The 19,023-nt window shown below is 43.9% G+C and overlaps 1 protein-coding gene across 7 annotated transcripts in view; it reads right to left on the bottom strand.

Moving 5' to 3' along the window:
• Positions 1 to 18,734, bottom strand: part of SCMH1 (Scm polycomb group protein homolog 1) — a 149,957-nt gene extending 131,223 nt beyond the window's left edge. For 3 of the 7 annotated variants that reach the window (XM_014605108.3, XM_019489023.2, XM_059729653.1), the window contains exon 1: positions 18,639 to 18,723. The gene's annotated coding sequence lies outside the window, so the exon portion shown is untranslated. Of the gene's footprint in view, positions 1 to 18,638 lie in introns of all 7 variants that reach the window. The other 4 variants (XM_019489037.2, XM_006259451.4, XM_019489050.2 and 1 more) reach the window with 4 other exon arrangements.
• Between the last annotated feature and the right edge of the window lie 289 nt (positions 18,735 to 19,023).

Genomic DNA, 19,023 nt, shown 5'->3' with positions numbered 1-19,023 from the left:
TCCATTTCAGAAGCTAATTTCTTTATTACAGCAATTACTTCTCTGTACCCTGAGGCCCCCCTTCCTGTAAAAGATCTCATGGAACTCTGGCTGCGAATCAATGCACCAAAAGCTAACGAACAGCAAATGCAGTCCAGTGCAGACAATTAATGAATCTCAGAGAAGAGAATGTAAAGAGGAAGCCCTCGTGTTCCCTTTTGGACCCTCACAGCATGCTGCCATCTGTCTATGTTCACAGTGTAATCACCAAGCACAGTGGGCCCTAACCTTGAACAAAGTCTTGGAAGATTAGAATAAATACATTACTTTTAGATGCTGAGCCAGGTGCAATTTTTTATGCAAAAGTTTTGATAGGAGCTGGAATTATTCATAGCACTTTGAATGTTTAAAAGTAGTGCAAACATGACAGATCTTGCCTCACAGCATGTGTGAGCAAGGAGTATGTTATTGCCCTCACTTCATAGGGATAGAAGCTAGAATAGTTGAAGTAATTTGTCTGAAAGTCAGTGCAGAGCTGTGGCTAGAATACAGGATGCCAACAGTCCAATTATCATTCAGATAGCTGATGATGTTTCCTCAAGCTTATTTTAACTTATCCTGCTTGGTACTATGCACACTTAGAATCATAGAAAATTAGGGAAGGGACCTCAGGAGGTCATTTAGTCCAACCTCCTGCTCAAGGCAGGACCATCCCCAACTAGATTATCCCAGCCAAGGCTTTGAACTGCTGGGTTTTAAAAACCTGCAAGGATAGAGATTCCACCACCTTTCTGGGTAACCTGTTCCAGTGTTTTACTACCCTCCTAGTGAGAAAATTCTTCCTAATATCCAACCTAAACTTGCCGTACTGCACTTGCAGGTTGCACACTTTAGAAGTGAGGAAACCGGTCTTAAAAAACACTCTACATTTCAGTTAAAAACAAAAAGCAAAAAAAGAAAACCTACCCCCTCCCTGGCCCCAGGCTATAGATGAGGGGGCAAGCAGTCCTCTGGGGACTTGCACATGGGCACCCAGAGCCACCTGCCCCCACGGCCCCTCCCACAAGCAAGGAGAGCATGGGAGGAGAAATGAGATGAGCCCAATGGAAATGCACAGCTCCCATCTGCTGCCTGCTCATGGCAGTGTGCTCCTTGGAACGCAGGGGTGGACAGTGGGCAGCACCAGGAGTGGGAGTCCCCAGAGGAGCAGCCATGTGTGCTGCTTGTTGAAGGGTGCTGGAGTTGGCACTTACCTCTTCCCACAAGGGCCGGGCATTGCAACTCCCTTAAAAGGATCTCACAGCAGCTCATCCTCATCTTATGGTAAGCAAGAGATGGTTTGTTGCCTTCTCAACAATCTCAGCATGGACTCTGTCTGTGTGCTGGCCTGTAGCAGGGATTTGTTCCTCGGGTGCTATGGGGAGACCTCGACCTCCCTCAGAGATTCAGACAGTTTCAGGGAAATGTATTTTTTTTTTTTTTACAATGCAAGTTGTGAGAAGAGACGTCACAAGCTTAGAGGAGGTGAGACTCTGCAAAACATACCGCCCTCTGCCACCCTCTACCATACCTGGCCTGATCTCAGTTGAGGGAAATTCCACGTAGCCCGTTTAACTCTCTCAGTATGGACCTTACCCACATGCCAGCTGGGAGCTAGACTTCCCTGTGGCCTGCTTAGTCTATCATATCTGCAGGGATGGGGACAAGGAATCTCCTTCCTCAGAAAGTCTTTTATTATTAAGTTTTAACAACTGTCATGGGCACAGGCAATTCTCGTAAGTAAACAGAAAAAAGTGAGCTAGGTATGTATTTACCTTGCAGTATTTCTACCTGGCTGAACTACTACAAGCACAGAGTCAGCATAAAATATGGATCAATGTCAGAATTGCAGGAAGCTTCAAATAGGATTCTACAGGGCTCCGTACTATGTACAACTCCATTTAACATTAATCATTTATTAATGCTTTGGATATAAGGAGAGCATCTTGATCAGATTTGCAGATGGCACAGAACAGAGAGCTGGCAAACTCTGGAAGACAGGAGTAGAATTCCAAAGGATCTCGATGCACTGAAGAATTGGGCACCAGACAATAAAATTAAATTCAACAAAGACAAATGTAAGGTGCTACACCGAGGGGAGAAAAACCAAATGTACAAATATAGAATGGAAGTTAATTGGCTAGACAGCAACATTGCTTAAAATCTGGGGATTTTAGTACACAATGCAGATTTAATCTCAGAAATAAACTTCCTATCTTAACAGTAGGAGAGTGGAACAAGCTGCCCAAGGATGATGTGGACTCTCCTTCTTTGGATGTTTTCAAGAAAAGTCTAGATAGGTATTTTCTTGAATAGTACAGAAGTAGCACATCATTCATAGAGGGAGTTGGAACAGATTATTCTTGAAGTCCCTGCCAACCTTTGATTCTATGATTTCATTATTGTGAAGGTGAAGTTCCCTATAAAAGTATATAAAAGATAAAAGTATCTCCAATAGTTGTCTATGGACCCAAAACCCAGACAATATTCAGGCAACGTACCATGTCCTATGCACCATCAATGGCAACTGTTGGGAATCTGATAATGAACCAAAATAGCAATTAGAACTGGACTTGAGGAGGTGTGAAATCATTAATACTTACTGCTAGGCACCTTTTAAGCACACTGCCTGCCTCAGAGGCAAGGCTCCCATGAACTGGGCACTGATTATCAGAATTACTGGTAAAACCAGACAGCAACACTCACCTGTACCAGAATGGAAGCAGCCACAAAGCCATCCTCAGTTAACCTGGTTACATCAGAATAGGAACAACCCTGAAAATCCCTCCAATATCTGGACTGCGGTTGTATGGTAGACAGTTGATACTACAGATCTCTGTTATCTAAGCATAATTCTTGGTATTGTTCAAGAGGAAAAAAAGGTCAAAGCCAATAAAAAAAAACTGGGACATTTTATTGAAAATCTTTTGAAGAATCCATGCAAGTCCTGCTCCTAAAAGAGCTACTGGGAGGCAGAAAAATCTGGATTGTTCTTCTTGGGGGCCGTGGCCTACCTGCAGTTACCACAGAGACAAAAAATGTCCCACAGTGAAGACAGTCTGACATGGAGGGGATTTAATCTAATACAAAACGAACTGCATTCTTGTAGAGTTTGATGTTACAAAGGCTACAACAACTCTGTCTCTGAATTACCCTGGGGAGATTCCTTCATCTTTGATTCTGCTCCTTAAATGCCTTTCACCACCCTGGATTGCCCTGCCATTTCTTTTCCCAGAGGTTAGAGATGTCCAAGTGCCACATTCAGATATGAAAAGAAGTTCCAAGACAGGCTTGCCATAAATCTTTCTAGTAGCTCTTGAAAAACCAGCAGGTCCCTGTTTCCCACGATTCAACAGAAGGACAGTCAGGAACTTAGGTCACCAAAATTATTAGCTGTTTTTTATAAGTACAGTGGCGCCCTGGCAATATAGTTACATTCTGAGGCTAATCCATCAATCTCAAAGGTACTCAGATGTCTAGTCATTACAGCAATGTCTATGCACCTTGCAATCCTTCACGTATTTATCCACACAACACTCCATGTCAGGTTCAAAAATAACATTTTACAGATAGGTAAATGAGCCACAGGAGGATGAAGGGATTTAACTGTGGGCACAGATGAAGGATACGACAAAGCAGGCAATTAGCCTAGGACTTAGAATATGTGGGTTAACATCCTCACCACTGAGCCATCTGAGCTATAATTCAATTTCGTTTAATAAAAGTTGTTTTGGTACTGGTAAAGCTAATAAATCGGATGACTGAAGTTCTCATGGTCAATATCTAATTTGAAGGAATCATCTCCAAGAAAAAGAGAGAGACTGATTGATGCTCCAAACACTCTGAAGCCGAACAAGGAGGCCACCTTAATCCCAGTTTTGGAATAATGTGGTTATTTTAATTTGCACTCATCCACATGTCAAACAGAGCAAGGTGGTAGACTGGTTAAGGCATCTCTCCCTGGCTCAAAAGGTGAAAGTCCACACCCTGCTTTGGACTCATAACAAAGGCCAAACCCAGATACCCAGTTAAAAATTGGCAACTGAGTGATCATTCAGGGTGAGGAGTTAAAGGCAGCCAGATACAATGCTTGCAACATCACTTCCTTGTGTACCATTGGCTATGCTAGCTTAATGGGCCCTTAAGTTCAGAAGAACTTTTGACATATACCAATTTTTACAGTTATCAATCAAAGCAGCCTATATGTTTCCCTGGAAGTGCTACATGGATCTTGGAGATCTTTATATGGGACTCTACCCTTAAGTGTTATAAAGTTACCACCATATAAAGACATCTAAAGGGTTCTTTAGTACCATATATTAGAGAGATATTTTGAAAAGGAACATAAATGTTTGAGTTTTAAACCATCAGTTAGGTCAGGAGTTGGCAACATACAGCCTACAGAACCACAAGGCTATGACTGCCAGGGCCAGGCAGTGAGGAGTTGTGCAGGGGCCGGGAAGCTGAAAGCTGCACCCACTGCCACTGCCACTTTTCCCTGCCAACCCCTCACTCCAGCTGTGGCATGGATCTCCTAACCACTGGAGAGCTGTGCCCATGTTGCTGCCAAGAGATTGGGGAGTGGAAAAAAAAAAAATCAGCAGGAGCACAGCTTCCAGATGCCCAGACCCATCTCAGTTCCCTACCAGCTAGCAGCTCTGCCTGCATCACAGCCAGAGAACAGGGGGTGGAAAGAAATGGCAATGACACAGGTACAGATCCCAAGTACCTAGCTTCTGCTGCTGATGTGCCACTCAGTCCCCCTGACCCACATCAGACCGAAGTTGGTTGTTCTGGCCAGTGACTTGTAAAAGATTGCCAGGCACTGATATAAGTATCCCACATCAGACCAAAGTTGGGTTGTTCTGGCCAGTGACTTGTAAAAGATTGCCAGGCACTGATATAAGTATCATACCACAGTAATGTGCCACTCTTCCCCCTCTACACAACAATTAACAGAACATTCCTATCATGGAGTAACTCTGGCCCCTTCTCCAAGAGATAATTAAGCACACTGCATATGAAAAACCAAAAATAAACCCCATCTATTCTTCTCATAAGTTCACACTCAGTACCCTGTGTTTGTGCTGAGATTCTGTTTTGTTTAAAAAGCCCTATTCCTGTTCTGTGCTGGGTCCCACCTGCTTTAGATTGTAACCCTTTCCTGCCAGGGAACATACAAGAGGATGACATACAATCATAGAAAATGAGGGTTGGAAGGGACCTCAGGAAGTAATCTGGTCTAACCCCCTGCTCAAAGCAGGACCATCCCCAACTAGATCATCCCAGCTAAAGCTCTGTCTACCCAGGTCTTAAAATCCTCTAAGGATGGAGATTCCACCACCTCTCTAGGTAGTCTGTTCCAGTGCTTCACCACCCTCTTGGTGACAAAGTTACCTAATATCTCCTAATATCTAACCTAAGCTTCCCTTGCTACATAAAAATACTAAATTAAATATTTTATATTTAACACTATATATTAATATAATTTAATGCATTATTATACATAATAATCTACATTAATATAATTTAATATTTTATATTAAATTTAATATTTTAAAAATACTAAAATTAGTCTACCTATGTTAACGAAACTCTTGTGAGGTTGCACATCCTTCTACAGACACAAACAAAAAAAACTTACACCAGTTCAACCTCCACAGAAAAATAATGCCTAACAAATAACATTATCTATTTCAGCCCTCTAAAACCTCTGATACAAGATGCTCCCTCAGAGAAGCCTAGGTGAAGCACATCCTCAGGGTCAATAAACCAAGCCTCTACTGAACTAAGCATGAGAGTAAGATTCAGTCTGGGACTTACTTCTAAACATGACCTGATACCAAACCCCTTTAATTTAAACTGGCGGAACATGAGGACATTACTGCAAAAAGCTCCAGCTAGTCTGCTGTGGCTGCATATAGGAAGAGTGAAAGACATTTAGCCTCTTTCCGACTGCCTGGAGCAGAATTACATAGATTAGTTACTGCTTCAGCCAAACAGGAAGATATCGCTATTGCTACTTTGAGGGGAGAACAGAACCAAAGATTTCAATCCCTGAAAAAAGTAGGGGTGCACCAATAGAGATTTTTGGGGCCGATACCAATAGCTGATTTTTAAGGAGCCATATCAGCCAATACCGATCCGATTTCCGATACCAGTCCAGCAGCTTGAAGACCAGCGTGCACCTGGTAAGTCTGGTGTAGGGGAAGGGGGAGGGAAGTGGCGTGGGGGGGCAGATCACGGCCCCCATGGTGAGGCAGAAGTGGGGCCGGGGCTCCCGCTACCACACCGCACATTCAGGAGCCGCTGGTCCAGCAGCTCCCACCTCTGCTCCTGCCGCTCGTCCGGGGAGGGGGGGCCACCCCCACCCTGCCCTGCACAGATCCAGGGGCACCCCCACCCCCACGCCCTCCTGGACGAGTAGCGGGAGCAGCAGCAGAAGCCACTGGGCGAGCACTGGACCAGCAGCTCCCAGATGAGCAGCATCACGAGCCACTCCTCCCCCCCACCGGATGAGCCACGATTCCATCCTGTGCCCACCCTGCCCTGGCTGAGAAGCGCTTGACCCAGCCCCTGCCCCACTCCTCCCTCACTGCGGGGGCCTTGATCTGCTCCCCCATGCTCCTTCCCACCACAACAGAATTACAAGCTGCTGGGATATACGTTCCTTACTGCCTATGTGCTACGCTGCAGCTGCACACATGCACAGGTATTTATCAGCCAAATTATCAGCCACATCTAGCCCATTTCCAATATGATCAATTTTCTTTATATTAGTACCAATCTGATATTGGACCAATGTTGCACCTCTAGAAAAAGGGGAAAGAAGGAGAATAGCTGAACCAGGCAGCCTGGATCAGAAACCATGCTATACTTTGATGCATTTTACTTTGCTTAGCCTCAGCTGCAGTAGTGGCAAGGGCTGCAAAGTACATAGCAAAGGGAAGGGAAATCTTGCCAAGATAGTTTGGAGGCCTCAGGGCAGCCCAACAAAAATAGGAGGTGCTGAACAATTTACATCACCATTTTTTTCTCAGTCACACATAGCTGTATTAATTAATCTGTTCCTCTTACAAGAGGGGACAGGAAACAGCACCGATCCTAGAGAGTACAGAAGAGTTATGAGCCAGTGAAAATGTATAGTAATTCCATCAATTTCTTTTGCCTTTAACAACGAACAAAATTAACTGTAGTCTATTGTTTGACTCAGGAAGCTGGTATGTCAGAAGTTAAAATCTTGAACCTACTGAAATAGGTGCGCTATCCTTTGGAATGTACCAAGTCTGACAGTGAAAAGAAGTCCAACAAAATGTAAAAAATACTTGCAAAGATGCCAACAAAGAAAGTAAGCATCCCTGTGTACCACTAAATCACTCTCTCAAAAGAAAAGTGAACATTAATGGAACCACTCCCAAATTCTGGCTAGTACCTACAAGAAAACTCAAACTGATTATCCAGTGTTAGTTGGAAAGAAGAAAGTCACATTGTTTTGTATGTATATAAGGCCAAGAGTTTGCAAAGCAAAAAAAACACCCTCCCCCCCCCCCCGAAAAACCTGTTTTCAATGTGGGGCCCTATTAAACCACTTTGGCAGTAACACAAAGATACAGTCAATACAAGAAAAATTTTATGACCACAGAAAATTGAAGGCCATCCTGCAGCTTGAGAAAAATATGTTTCAAGTCTGCCAAACAAATAATGAAAAAAATACAGTTACAGAGTAAATCTGCTTGACAGGAGCCTACCTGCCAGATATTTTGTACAGTTTATAAAATCATAATAACACAGAGAACTTATGGATTTTCCAGCTGAAACCAACATTCAGTAACTGAATACATGCATCAGGAAAGGAGTTCATTGGTAAGAAATTGCATATTCTGACATCACTGAATGAAGACTGCTATAAATGAATCTCAACAATGCAAGAGAAGAGAGCAAAGCTCACTATGACGGAAAATGTATCAAGATAATGTAAGATTCTCCAGATACAGAACCCAATTTTCTTCTTGATATTGACCACAAGGAAAATATTATTTTCGACTGTCTGAGGAGAAAGTTAATTCAAAGATTTCCTAAAGAACAACTAGATGTCTTCTGCATCTCCTGCAAGTGCTGCCATAGTGCAGAAAAATGTATGGAACAGGTGACCATGGAGTACTTCCCATTCGTTTCCAGTGGAACCTCAACATGACAAGCCAATGGAGTCAACCACCTGCAGTGACTCTTAAGCAAGTTGTGTTTTACAACTTATTTTCAAGAAATGAAGGACTGCAAACGTGAATAACATCATACAAGAGATTGATAAAATCCATATCCTCTATCAAACATTTTATAGCGCTATCCACAGACAAGAACAGAACTAAAGAATAGTGCATAGGTTCTGAAAACAACCGTAGCCTCCAATTATTTGATGCACAACCTAGGAGTTGTGGTTTCTAATGCTTCTGAACTGGTAAGTAATACTGGTAAGTAAGAACTATTACTGCATGTGTAAATTAAGGACCATACTGTTTAGTAGAAGCTGATCCGTTACTGTCAGCATAGTGTTTTCATCACTATGAGATAACCCAGGACAGACAGTATGTAGAAAATACACTGTAGGCACGCCTCCTCTATGACTCTGAAGTGCCAAACAGTACCACTGAAGAAGTAAGAATATATACTGGACAGTTTTGCAAGAACATGGCTAACTGCATAGAAACCAGCTAATGATGACTATAATGCTGTCTAGTACTTACACAGCTATTTAATGCAAATGTAGTATGGTCATTTGTCATAGGCCCCACAGACTTCCTGAGCAATGGCCTGGTAATGTGAGTTATTCCATACAAACACCTGTGTAAGAAACATCTGCCAGAAATTAATAACATTCAGAAGGAAGCAGAATTAGAGTTCAGACCTTACCAAGACATAATTCCTATCAATACAGCTGAAGATGAGGAAGCAATCATTACCATATACAAGCACACTGTTGCTCCATCCTTTTCTTACAAAACTCTGTGCCTTGATGTTTGAAAAGCTTAAGGGACTGTTAAAAGAATACATTAGGAATATGGCATCTTTCTGAGCAGCAACTATCAAATACTTCTGCATGAAAAGTACAAAAGGAGGACATGTGATGACAAATTTATGAAGACCCACATGTACCTCTGAGAGCTTCTGTGTTCACACAGCAATACATTTAGGATGAAATTCAAGCTCTTTTGAAGCCAATAGTAAAGCTCCAATCATTTCAACAGAGCTGGGATATCATCCTTGGCATCTCATGCTGAATTTGCAAATAAAGAATCGTTGGTTTGCAGGGAAAGCACAGCCACGTCCCTTCATCCTAGAATGAATCTCAAGCTAAGTCTGGTTTAGCTAGCTCATTGAAAAGTGTCATAAAATCATAACTCCAGTGAACTGCAAAATAAAAAAGATATAATGATATTGCCTTAGGAATGTTACAAATATCCACCAAATCATAAAGAAGAGAAGATATTCGTTGCAAATCCTAAATTTCCTCAGAAGGCACGAATCTTATAAAATGTATCAGGATGTTGTCCTTTGACTGGCTTGTAAGAAAGAATGTTACTACTGACATTTCCAACCCAGCAATGGTTTTAAGCAGTACCTCTAACTCACAGTTCGCAGTAAAACATGGCTTTACTTTTAACATCATGGCTAGGGACAAAGGTTACACATAAACCGTTTTAAGTGATTGGAAACTAGTTTAAACCTGTAACAGAACAGAAGTTCAGTGGACATAAACCGCTTTCAAAATGGCCAAAACTGGTTTAAGGAACCACTGGATCCAAACCTGGTTGGATGTAGTATCAGACTTAACTGATTTAAATTAAACCGGTTTAAGGAACTTCTGTCCCAGATTCCCACCTGACTTAAGTTAGCTCACAATCCCTCAGCATCCCAGAATGCTTTGCAGCTGTGGGCTGTGCTGTCTGCTCCAGTGGAGCATGGCTGGCCCTGCCCCCTGCTGTCACAGAGCTGAGGCACTAAAGCCTTTGTTCCCCAGACTGTTTTCTGCCTGCACCTGTCAGACTAGCACGACAGGGGGCAGAGGAACAAACCCCCAACCCCCCTTGGCCCTGGGCTATACAGCAAGGGGGGGAAAAGCCCCTGTAGTGGGCTTTTTCCTCCCCATCTTGCAGCCCAGCGAACCAGGCTAGGATCAGCTCAGCTCTGCCTCCTAGCTGGGGTCTGCCTGGTGCTGGAGGCAGGGGGAAAAGTACCCACCAGAGGATTTTTCACCTCCCTGCAGCTTGGAGTCGGGCTGGGATTGCCTCAGCCCTGCTCCTTTCCCAGCCATCCACCTCCAAACAGATAGCTGAGGAGGGGGCGGGACTGAGGCAATCCCAGCCTGGCTTTGAGTTGCGGGGAGGCAAAAAGTCCCCTGGTAGATGCTTTTGCCCCATGATAGTCAGACCCTGGCTGGGGAGGGGCTGGGATCAGGATGGCAGGGGGGGCTCATTCCTCCCCCTACCCTCCGCCTCCCAACAACTCCTCTCTGAGGCAGATGACTTGGGAAAAGGGCAGGGCCTGGCTTGAGCTGAAGGAGGGTGAAAAGCCCCCCTCTTAGGTGCTTCCCCCCTGTGCTGGGCAGACCCTGGCTGGGGGTAACCAGTGCTGGGGGTTGTTTCCTCCCTGGCCCCACCACCTCTCAGAGGCAGATGGCTGGGGAAGGGATGGGGCCAGGGTGATTCCAGCCTGGCTCCGAGCTGCAGGGCCAGGGGGTGAAAATACCCACAATGGCGGCTTTCCCCCACAACTCCACAGACCCCAGCTAATGATCAGGTCTGGGCTGCCACTGAGCTGGGTTCAGCAGCCTTAGGCAGCCTGGCCATGGTGCACGTGAGTAACCCCAGACTCCTGGACTGGGCCAGTGCAGGATTCTACGTGGCTTGGCCACCCAAACGCTGAATGCCAGTTCAGTTTGTTATCGGTTCAATCTATGCAGCTTAGAAAAAAACTGCTAAGATTGAATCAATTTTGCCACAGGTTTTTTGAACCTCTGTACTGGGCCCATGGAATCATAAAGCTGGAAAGGACCTCACAGGTCATCTAAATCCAACCCCCTGCATGAATGTAGAATGTGATATCCCCAAAACATGGCAAAAAATATTAATCTAGCTTTTTCTTGAAAATCTCTGATAAAGGAAATTCTTCAACTTCCTTGGGCAGCCTGTTCTACTGTCCTACTATTCTTAGAATTAGGAAGTGGTATCTTTTTTTTAACCTGAGATTTAATCTCAATTTACTTTGCTGCAGTTTAAACCCAGTGTTTCATGTCCTGCCCTCTGCAGCAAGAACACTTGTCCTAATCCTTTTGATTTTATCGATTTCTTTACAAATTAAGAACTTTATAAAGATGTACATTTTATAATGAATATACAAAGTAACTCAGTAATTCATGCTATCTACTTTAAATAAATTATAATTTACTCTTACCCACCACCGCATCACTGGTATCAGAATGATTCTGTTAATTACTATGGCTCACACAATGAGATCATAGAATCATAGAATATAGGGCCACATAACATTTCCCATGGAAATGCCCCCTGAAGTGTTCAACATTTCTTGCATAGAAACACATAGCTATGGACTGAGTAGTACAAGAAATCCCAGGTTATATACAAAGATAGAACCAAGATACAAGCTTCTCTCTCTACCCAGCTGATGATCAAGAAAAGGCAAGTTGTTAAGGTGATAAAATCCATCATAGGAGGGCAGGTTGTCCAGAAAGAAGTGGAAGCCACACAAAATGTATAACCCTATCAGTAAGCTTTAAACTTTGGAACAAAAATTAATCTACAAGTGTGCCCCAAAGTTAAGGACAACTGCAAAAAAGCAGTACAGGGAGAGGGGTGGGCTACTGCATAGTAAGGGTATGTTTCTGGGTAATGCAAGGCAGGGCTAAGTCTAGACTCTTGCTTAACAGAAGTCCTACTGGCCTGCATATTCCTAAAAAAGAATGTGTGTTCACAGCCAGCCATCCTAAAGGATTCCATCTCCCCCTCTATTTGATGGCTCACAGCCTTCAGGCTAAGAAACAGCACGGGATGTTGGCAGGGAAGGAAGTTTCAGCACAGAACTCGAAGAAACTCTGAACTACACACTTGCCAACAGCTAGGAGAGGCAGAGGATAGAGAACAAAAGGCTCCATGCAAGCTAGAAAAATAGACAGACAAGTTCCCCTGTTTTAAACTTAAGCCAAGGGGAGCTAAATTGTTTGGATGTGGTGGTGGCTTATTTTTGAAGACAGTAAGGATAAAGGGGCCCAGAAATAAGAGGGAGATGAGGACAAAAATGAAGCAGAGTTCTAGCTCACATCTTCCACATCTGGACATTCTAAAGTCAAGTTCTTCAGTGTAATGGTCAATATGCCTCTGGCTATTTGTTTGTGAGTTAACTACAGAAGTTGAAATATAGGAAGGCAAGGGGCATGGCTCTGATGGACTGTAATGGATACTGTAAACAAAGCTTAGGGTTGAATTTGCAACACCTGGGCTGCATCTACACCAGACATTGACTATGCAGCCGTTACCGCACAGTTATTAGGTACTTGTATAAACAAACGACTGCACAATAACTGGAGTTATTGCACAGTAGCATCACTGAATGCTTTTTTCATGACACTGACTGCATAGTAGCTCATTACTACTATGCAGTAGCATCACATCATGCTTCCACATATGCATGGCAGGATGCATGATTCTGGGATCAGTGATCAGATCCCAATTGCACCATTACTATCTATACCAGCAAGTAGAAAGCCTTGTGAACTGGTGCAGTCCTGCAAATGGGACTGCCAGTCAGGTGGTCTCAGCCCTGGGAACGCACAAGAATGAGTTCGATACTCTGGTGTGTTCCTAGGGCTGAGACCATGATTGGAGGTTTCAGCCCTGGGACTTCACCCGAGTGTCAAACTCACTTTGGTGCAGTCTCAGAGCTGCACGTTCTAGTGTGGTCCCAGAACAGGGACCACCAATCAGCTGATTGTGGGTACCAGCCTTGAGACTGCACTGGGGCCAGTCCCAGAACACCCCTCATGCAACCAGCATCAGGTTGCATGGATGGCACCCTGCCACACGTACAATTTAAAGACACAATAGAAAGCAATCACAAAATTATTACAGTATTTTTTGTGGAATAATTTTGTGGCCTATTTCCCATTTTATCGCACCATTAATTGTATAAACAGTGTCTGGGTTACCATTTAAGAGGCAATTAACTGGTTAATCGTATCATAACTGTATAACATCTGCCAGGGGCCTAAACGCTTGAATTCCTGAAGCAGAGCAAAGCTTGAAAACAAACAGAGGTTTCTGAATCACTCATAAGTCTGGCAGAAAGACACAGGAAAAAATTAAGAGGTGGCCTGAGAATCTTTCCAGGTCAACAGGAGGACACTTGCTCAAAAAGTATATAAGATTTTGGTTTACTATTGGACTAGCAGGATGGAAAAAGATGAGAGAGAGAGGGGCACATGTACAGTTTAAGGCAAAAGAACAGGACTGGAAGAGAAGACCTTCAAGACTATTCTCAACATTCACATCAACTCCCTCTCTGGCCTTGGACATATCAATTAATCTCTGTACCTCAGTTTCATATCTCTAAAGAAGGATAAGATAGTACTGAATTCATAACATCTACAGAAGGCTGAAGTTGGGACGGTCATTTAAAACCCTTTGCAAGGATAGCCTTAGTAAGTGTTAAGCATTATTCTGCTCTTTTTGATGAATTTATCAGATAGATAAACCAAGAAGCTGAGATTCTGTCTATACATAAAGCAGATGTAATCAAAGGACTCCATTACGCTCTTATGAAGTAGTTCAATACTTAACTTCCTAATAATGAAAACAACAAACAGCAGCATTATTTGGTTCCAAGAGTTTTCATAATTTTTTTGATATAGATATTTGTCTGTTAAAGAGTAGCTTGCAGATAAGGAGCAACTTTCAGTTCTACCAGCGTGTTCTAAATTGGAACCCATAACATGGAAATGAAAGGTTTCATATCCTGAGTACTACTTTAGGCCTGCTACTTCAAGCCTGCATCTCTCTTGCATCATAACTTTAATGATATAGCAGTGGCATTAATTCTGCACAGCTAAATAGTTTAAGGTAGGTATCAAAGAAGACATTTAAAAATATAAAATCAGTATTCATCTTTTCATTTTGTATACTTCTGATAAAATAACTTTAAAAGGGAACTAACTGAACCCAACAAAAAGAAACCCACAAGGCAAAGCTGCTGTTTTGTCCTCAGTTCACCTTGTTTTATTTATCACAGACCACATGATCCTCTCTGGGTACTATATCCTAAAATTCCTTAGATGCAAATAGGAGAGGAAGAAACTATCAGGTTCAAAACTTGCTCCTTTTATCACAAAATAACTGAATATTGGGTGCACTAATGCAGTGACAAACTAGCATATTGCTCCAGATTCTACAAATGTTATGTAATAAAAAAACACAGCTTGGCACACAGCTATATGAATTTTATAACCTGACAATATACACTAGCTCCATTTTTACAATACAGTACATACTTATGCTTTGAGCTGGGCTCTAACACAAAGCTCTCCAACCACACTTTCCACCCTTGCTCTCCAGATGTTCAACTGGTTTGTTTACATGCACTTTTAGAGCTTCTTTTTTATTAAAAAACAATCAAATTTAAACTTCTTTCAAACACAGAAATAACCTTTTGTCTAAAGATTGGTTAGTTAGTAACCAATAGCAACACTTTGTTCCTTGTGAGCACTTTTTACACAGGGATCTCAGGGCCTCTTACAAATACTATTTCAGTTAAAGTTTCCAGGCAGATAGATTAAAATATTAACCCACTTTATAGAAAGAGAAAACAAGACACACAAGTTGAAGCAACTCAGTAGAGCCTACAATGGATGACACTCTTTTTCTTGCTCTAACTTTGAAATACACTTATAATAAAACAGAACAAAAATTCATTAGTCCCATATTGTGTGTCCAAAAATATTATAACCAGTTAATACAACATACACAGACTTTTGTTCAACTGAACATTTCCAAGTTCTTGAGCAAAGATGTAAGCTCTGACCCAGAAGCAGCTGGCCAAAATCTGTCACCCAAAGGACACAGAAACAAGAAGGAAAAACAGGTCCTGTTACATTCTTACTAACTGTAACAGACTACCCTGTACCTATACTACACTAGGTGCCATGTTCTCAATTACAGATTTCCCCTCTCTTTACGCTGTACATACATTCCTCGAAAACAGCGTATAATTTGAATTTACATAAAGGGAACCCACTTTACAATGTAACAAACAGGAATACATTCCAAGACCTCAACTGTACTGAACTCCAGACCCATTTCTACCACTTTTACAAGACAATTTTGGTACTCACCAACAGCAGACAGGACACAAGCACAGGGTGGTGGTGCATGTTACCATAATGGGGGTGGCAACTACAGAAACACGTCACAGACAACAAGCGAGGAGCACAGTTTCCACACAGGAGACTATATTTTGGTGCGCATCACTCCCCCAATGCACCGCACAAAGCAGCTGCAGGCTTCCACCACACTGATCGCACAAGAGTGAATTTACCTCGCATATAATGAATTTTTGGTATTAAAAAGGTCATTGCATAAGAGCGAATTCACACATACAGAACCTGTATAACGCGAGGGAAACCTGTACTCAATTGTGTCAGAAACTCTACAAAGCTAGAGTAGAAGATAATTCTTTACCTTGAGCAGTAGGAGCCCATGCTTACAGAGCCAGGGAAGTTGAGTTCTATTCTTACAGTCACTGTGAAATCCCTTATGGCTGCGGTGACAACCATGAAGTCCTAGGTGGGTATGAATTTGTCACATTATGTTCAAATGTCTTGATCATGGCCAGCATAGCCGAAGTGTAAAAATAACATTCCAAAGAAAAAATAAAGACAGAGATGGAGAGGGGAAAAAAAGAAATAAATGTATATATAAATAAAAATAGCCTCTGATTTAGTCAGTCTCTAAGGTGAAAAACTACCCTGCCTTATTTAGAAATGCATCTTTGATTGATACACATTCTTTCTGATCAGTTGTACTGACTTTCAAAGAAATCAATAGGAACTTAATATCACATCACTGCCTTTACCCACTGTTAAGCAACATGCCTTATATAAGCAATGACAGAAGAGTACTATGTAAATTAAAGCCAAAACTGTTGAGCATGGGTACCTAAACTTAGATCTCCATGTCTATATTTTAGGCACATAAGTAGCCGATCTCATTTTCAGATACTGACCCCATAACTTTCAAAGAGATTCAAGGATTCAACTGGCAGTATCAGAAGCAGTATCCAGCAAGTCTAACAAGGATGACATTTATTTAGGTGCTTAGCCCCCATAATTTTAATCATGCAGGCTTGGAAATACTGTCATGATTGTAAGCAGCAGCTTCAAAAATGTGTAAACTGTGTAAAGTCCTGCTTTGAAGCAGGGGGTTGAACTAGATGACCTCTTGAAGTCCCTTCCAACCTTCATTTTCTACCAATGACTCTAAATTAAACCTGGATGACATGCAGCAACATCAAATTTGGCACAGTATTTGTGTGTAAAAGCCTTACTGTTCATAAAATTCTCAAATTCTTTCTTGTTCCACCTCCTGGTCTATCACACCGTAAGATTCTGAGGGCCATAAAGGAAAATCAGATGTTTTCTTCAAGCCAACAGGGATAGTAATTACAGGGTTCATCTGTCCAGTGACTGGGATTACCCTTTACTCCTCACCAGCAGTGTCTCGGCAGCAAGAAACCACATTATTAAATGTGGTATTCCAGCACCGTGCTCTAATTCCGTCCCTCTTTATTACCTGCTACACTGGTAGGAGTATCGTAGCAACATCCCAAAGGGTCCACATGGAAATAAGGAAAGAAAGAATTGCCTGGAAGTGTTCTGTGACGATCAACTTAAAGAACAGCATCAGAGTCCTGCAGGTTAGAGAAGGGATTTCCTGCGCATCTTGGGCTACTCTCCTTACCTTGATTTCCCCTCTGTGAACTACTACTAAGAATGCTCCTCAGCCTCCTGTAGGATGGTGAAGCTGTTTTTGATGAAAGTAGCTACATAAGCACCCCATGCATTTCCTCATCTATCCCTTTATCTTAGCATTTGCAAAAGCATTCATCTTTACTGTGCCTAAACACCTCTTAAATTACTAAAAACTAGTACAGAGGTAGATGGTCCAGTCAGTCTTCCCCCTGAAGTTCATTTTATCAACAACCCAAGCCTTTTCTTAGAAAGCTACAAGATAAAGTAAAACAGAGGAAGGGCTACATTCTCCATCTGCTTAGGTAAGCAAAATTGATGAGATACCTAAATCCCTAGCAAATGACCGGGATGCCAAGCCAACTGTCAATGACCCTGCTTGCCTCTCTGCAATTCTCTCCCCTGGCCACGTGAATACAAGTCGGCCGGTTTTTAAGACTCTTGCTTTGGATTTGAACCTGGTCCCAGAAAGGAGAGCCTGAAGTTTTATCCACAAAGCCTTTATCCGCAAACCAAAGTCTCCCCCTGGCTTAAAAAAAAATGAACATGCACTTCTAACTGCTCAGACACTTGGGACATTTAGGAAGAGCAAATGCCTCCTGAAATTTAACCCCATGAGTACTGTGACACAGCAACTTATATTGCAGGAAGGAGAAATGATTGGCCAAGCAACAGGTGCCAGATATTACACAGTATTTTAGGCAGAAACAGACAAAACGACAGCACTAACCTGTCTTGTACAGGAAGACAGCGCACACAGCACATGAACACATCATACAGGGCACACACTGAAAAATGCAACACTTTTCTCCAAGACTATTAAGCCCAAGCGCAGGAAAAAAGGCCTCAATTTTGCAAGCTTCTTCAAGGCTGTATACGGAGCCACAGCAAAGACAGCCAAGATTTGCCTACACAAACTCCTCTGTAGGACTGAAACGAAAACATAAAGTCTTCCCTTGATTTTGGCAATAAAAAGAAACACTTACCCTTAAAAAAAAACAAAAAAACCCCACAAAACAAACTTTACAGGGAATTACAGCTGATAACAAATGGACCGCCACGCCATGCCACAAAAATCGTGCCCGTTTGGAGGCAGCGCTTTTCCCTTCGAGGCAAAGAAAATATGAGAAATATCAGGGACAGGACGAGGGCTGGCGCGGGATGCACCGACGGCTGAGGTCAGACACCCGCGGGAGCCTGAGGAAGCGCTGCAGGGGGAGCGGGATGTTTATTTATTTATTTATTTATTTTTAAATATAGAGACAGACACAAAACACCCCTCAAAACCTCACACCCTCCATCCAGGCCGCTTCATGAGCCGGGCAGCGGGGGGCGGCACCGACCCGCCAGGCCTCGGCATCTCCTTCCCAGCCCCTCGCCCAGCAGCCCGGGCCTGGGTCGGAGCTCAGCACCACCGCCCCGCGGCCTCCACGGCCGCTGACAGGGGCCGGGCCGGGCCTGTGCGGGGCCCCCGCGCCCCGCTAGACCTGCCCCCGCCCCCGCCGCGGGGCCGCCCCACCCGCGCCCTCTCCCGGAGGCGGCCGGGCCGGGCCCGGCCCAGCCCCGCGCTCGCGCCCGCGCCCGCGCCCCTCACCTGCCTGCGCGGCCGCCGAGCGCTGGGCTGCTCAGTCCCTCGCCGCCGCCATGTTTCTGATGCGCAGTCGGGGGGAGGGGAGGGAGGAGGGAGCGCCGCCCCCGGCCCTGCACGGGCACCCCCGCCCCGCCCCGCCCGCCCGCACCCGGCCTAGGGGGGGTTCCCGCCCGCAGGGACACGCCCTCCCCTCCCGCGGCTCCCGAGCGCCCTGCCCCAGCCAGCCGCGTCCATGGCCCGTCTGCACGTGCGGGCCCGTCCCGCGAGACACCCCTCGAGGGGGCAGAGGCTTCCCCCGGTACAGCCGCCCTCCCTTTCCCGCCCCTGTGGAGCCCCCCGGGTGCCCCGCTCCATTGCCCTGCTAGGACGGGGAGCCCCATCTCCTATC

Source organism: Alligator mississippiensis, chromosome 6 (assembly GCF_030867095.1).
Source record: "Alligator mississippiensis isolate rAllMis1 chromosome 6, rAllMis1, whole genome shotgun sequence".
NCBI lineage: Eukaryota > Metazoa > Chordata > Crocodylia > Alligatoridae > Alligator > Alligator mississippiensis.
This window is presented reverse-complemented; position numbering and strand designations above follow the sequence as displayed.